This window comes from Odocoileus virginianus, chromosome 21 (genome assembly GCF_023699985.2).
Source record: "Odocoileus virginianus isolate 20LAN1187 ecotype Illinois chromosome 21, Ovbor_1.2, whole genome shotgun sequence".
NCBI classification, from domain to species: Eukaryota; Metazoa; Chordata; class Mammalia; order Artiodactyla; family Cervidae; genus Odocoileus; species Odocoileus virginianus.
In genome coordinates, this window is record NC_069694.1 from 8052732 (window position 1) to 8057306 (window position 4575).

Here is a 4575-nt window from a genome sequence, read left to right on the forward strand (position 1 = left end):
GTATTTTTTATTATTTATTTATTCATTTATTGTTGGCTACGCTGAGTCTTTGGGGCTTCACCAGTATCTCAGTTGCAAAGAATCCGCCTGTGATGCAGAAGCCACAGGAGACACGGGTTCGATCCCTGGGTCGGGAAGATCCTCTGGAGGAGGGCATGGAAACCCACTCCAGTATTCTTGCCTGGACAATCCCACAGGACAGACAAGCCTGGCGGGCTACAGTCTGTAGATCACAAAGGGTTGGACGTGACTGAAGCACCTTGGCAAGCATGCACATGCGAGGTTTTTGTCGCTCCTCACAGGCTTTCTCTAGTTGTGGTGAGTTGGGGCTGCTCTTCACTGTGGTGCGCAGGCTTCTCATTGTGGAGGCTTCCGTTGTTGAGAAGCACAGGCTCTAGATACATGGGCTTCCGTAGCTGTGGCACACGATCTTGGTTATCCCACAACATGTGGAATCTTCCCAGAGCAGCGATCAAACTCGTGTCCCCTGCGTTGGCAGGTGGATTCTTTACCTCTGGACCAGCAGGGAAGTCCTAAAGGTAATTTTTAAAGCCTACATGTCCTACTCATTTTCTTTGATCTTCCCTTCTAGCCTCACAAATCACTGAAAGAGAACAAGCTGTCTTGAAGTTTGCAAAATTATATTTCAAAATTGAGCATCAAGAACAAACATGTTCTTTCCCCGATTAGGAAAATATCTGTGGCTCACCTGCATGATAAAGGAAGGAAATGCCTATAAGATCTGACAGCATCACCACTTATGTCCTTGCTTCCTATCACTGAGCCCTTTTGAACTATTGGCCCTTTCCCAGAACATGCATCTCTTTTTATGTGCCCAGACTCTAGGACTTGCATCATGCCTGCCTGTGATACTTTCCTGCCCTAGCTTATTCAGGAAATCTTATACATCCTTCAACCAAAATCCAAATATTGACTCTTCTTTGAAACCTTCCTCATTTCTTCCCCAAACATGATTCTCCTCTATTCTCTATAACACTTTGGACATATTTATATCACCAAATTGATTACATATGTTTCTAAAACCCATTCTCCCTTTTCTATGAGCTCCACAAAGGTTAGGACAGACTTCCCTCTGCCCTTGTATCAGCAGCAGTTTGTTCAGTCCATGGCTCAGAAAAGATGCTTAATGAACTTTGATGGAATGGACATTGGGTTAACGAGAGAAACTTAGCAGGGACTCAGCTGGCTTCAGGATGTGCATGCATGCTCAGCTGCACAGTCATGTTTAACTCTGTGACCCCATGGCCTGTAGCCCGCCAGGCTCCTCTGTCCATGGCGTTCTCCAGGCAAGAATACTGGAGTGGGTTCCCTCCTCCAGGGGATCTTTCTGACCTGGGACACTTGCATCTGCTTGTGTCTCCTGCATTGCAAGTGGCTTCTTTATCAACTGAACCACCTGGGAAGCCTGGCTTCAAGACAGAGAGTGGAATTTGAAGGTGAATTCTGAGAAGCCGAAGAGTAAGATGAGGCATAGGTTAAAGTTTGGAAGAGAAGACAGAGAACCCATAATTGAAGGATTCCTGATTATAGCTTGAATCAGTGAATTTGCCAATATTTGGTTGTTCTTAACTTACAAAAGGCTTCCCAGATGGTGCAGTGGTTAAAAAAAAAATCTGCCTGCTAATGCAGGAGATGCAAGAGACTTGGGTTTGACTCCTGGGTTAGGAAGATCCTCTGGAGAAGGGCATGGCAACCCACTCCAGTATTCTTACCTGGAGAATCCCATGGACAGAGGAGCTTGGCGGGCTACAGTCCATGAGGTCGCAAAGAGCTGGACACAACCGAGCAAGTGAGCATAGACGTACTTGACTTAGGAAAACATCTATCTCAGCTCGTTCAATCTAGTAAAGCCAATCTCCTAAGCAGGCTAAAACTGGGTTCTGCATCTAACTTTATTTCCTTATGATTTGTGGTTTTATGAATTCCTCACACCAGTGATCATTTAGAAAAGAGTTCTCAGGAAGGCCCCTGAGAGTGTAGGGAGAAGTCTGGTGTGGATCTAGAAGCCAGGGTGTGTTCCCCTTTGGCCGACGGCTGTCTACTCTGCGGGGCTGGAGTTCAGCAGGCCTGAGGCTGAATGCTCCTCTTCTCCTTGCTGGTCTGTCTGGTTAAAGGGGAAACCCTAGGAAACCACAGTGGAGGCCTGAGAGGACGGAGAGAATGCCTTTCTTCCCAGCACCCTGCAGCTGGGCTGCTGACATCAGTGTGTTTCAGGGCTTCTGGAGGAGTCAGACATGCTGTGTGAAGATTCTGCACATCTTGCATAAATTACTCAGTGTAAGACTTTTACAGATTAGTTAATTTGGAACAAACAAAGAGGATAGATAACACCAGCCCTAAAGTTTTCAGGATTGGGTTATTCATGGCAGTTATTCCAGTTCTCAATTTAGTAGATACAGTTTTTTAAAAATAGACATTTTGTTATAATTTAAAAAATAACACATTAGGCTTAGCTCTCAGCAACTTCTAATTTTAGCAGCTGGACAACCCCCTAAGTCTTCCTCACAATTATTTGAGAACTGGACTCTTTTCTGCAGTCTCTCCCTACTTGCCAAGGCATCCTGCATTGGCAACCCAATATTCCTAAAACAATGTGCTTGTTTTATCAGTAACTCATGACTTGGGGCTGTTCCTCAGATTAACCGCTGTTTATCCGCAAGCCAGAACATGTTCTCTATATAAATGATGAGGAATAATTGGGATCCTGGTTTCCCCAGGAGGTCGCAAGGGCAATTTTATCCCTGATGCTTTGCTGGGGAAGCTTCCCACGGTACCCTAGCTCCATTTTCCACCCCTCTGCCGCTGGTACTGATCTCAGCCCTCTGTTATCATTTTTCTACTGATTTTGCTTATTCTGTCTTCCCCCACGAGAATGCAAACTCCTTTAGAGTAGAAATTTTGTCTGTTTTGCTCGCAGATATTGTCCCTACCTTTGCCCAGGACAGTGCCTGGCGCATAGCTTCCCTCCGAGGATTTTCCGGAGGAAACACAGTTTGCCTGTAGACACTTCATTGACTGACTGACCTCCTCTGCTCTTCCGAGGTCCAGCAGGGCAGCCGAGTTCACCCACTTCAGTGCTGGGCCTTGTTGTAAATCAGGCACATAGATTTACTACTCAGGGAGCATTCCTCACATTCAGCAAGTATATTTTTCCTTACATTTTCCGGGACCGGGCTTCCCTGATAGCTGAGCTGGTAAAGAATCTAACTGCAATGCAGGAGATCCTAGTTCCATTCCTGGGTGGGGAAGATACCCTGGAGAAGGGATAGGCTACCCACTCCAGTGTTCTTGGACTTCCCTGTGGCTCAGCTGGTAAAGAATCTGCCTGCAATGTGGGAGACCTGGCCTCAATCCCTGGGTTGGGAGGATCCCCTGGAGAAGGAAAAGGCTATACCCACCTCAATATTCTGGCCTGGAGAATCCCCATGACTGTATAGTTCACGGGATTGCTGAGAGTGGGACACGACTGAGCGACTTTCACTTTCTCTCCTTTTCCTGGCCCAGCCGTCACTGGATTGTCTCCCCTGTCCCCACTTTCGGCTCTGCCCTTGACTTGCTCCTGTTAGATTCTGCTTCATCTGAGGGGCTTGCTGTGGATTGCCCGTGAATGATTTCAGAGTCTGCATATTATATGGATCGCCACAAGTGGGTTTTATGGGTCAACCCCCCATCACCGCCTCTGTTCTTATTGCTGTATCAGCTCTTCAAGAGGAGAAATGGAGGTTCTGGGCCAACGAGGTCTCTGCTGTGGCCCACACCTCAGGCGCTGTCTGCTCTGCCCCACACCCAGCTCTCTGGAGAGACTTCCTTGCATCTCCTCCTTGTTGCCGTAGTTCCCTGATAGCATGTCTGAAATGACGGTTACGTTCTGAGGGTCTAGTACTGCCAGGCCTGACGACGTCCTCCAAGCAGGATGTCCCTGGCCCAGATCCAGACCTGCATGGACCCTGGTCTTCACTTGACCCTTCGAGGTACTCTCTGACCCTCTGCCTTGCACAGAGGCCAATCAGGTATCCTACAGAGCTCTGGATTTCATGCCTGTGGGTGCTCTCAGCGACTGCTGTTGGGTCCCCATCTGAGGTGGACGGTCTGGCAAGCAGCTCACTTCTGCTGGTTGAAACTGTGGAATCCCTCAAGATTGGGCCAGAATGGTACACACATGCTGGTTTGGGGTAAGTCTCTCGACTTCAGGCTGACTTTGGGGGTCTGGGATACCAACCGTTTACCACTAACCCTTGGGCCTGAGCCGCCACGTGAGCCTGAGTCCCTCTGTGACTTGAGTGTGGTACCACCTCCTGCTTCGGTACCTGTGGCTGGGTGACAGTGGCTGCTACCCCCATCACCCCGGAGCCGCCGGCATCCAGGGTGAGAACCACTGTGCTGCAGGCTATATGCCAGGTACGAAGCAGTCCTCGGACGCTGGCTTTCAAGACTGAACACCAATGGGTCTTCTGGCCACTGTCTTCTCTTGCCTCCCATTGACATGGAGAAATCATGCTCTCCAGCCCTACGTCATGTGGACGAGGGAAGTTCCTATTTTGTAGCGGTGGAGTT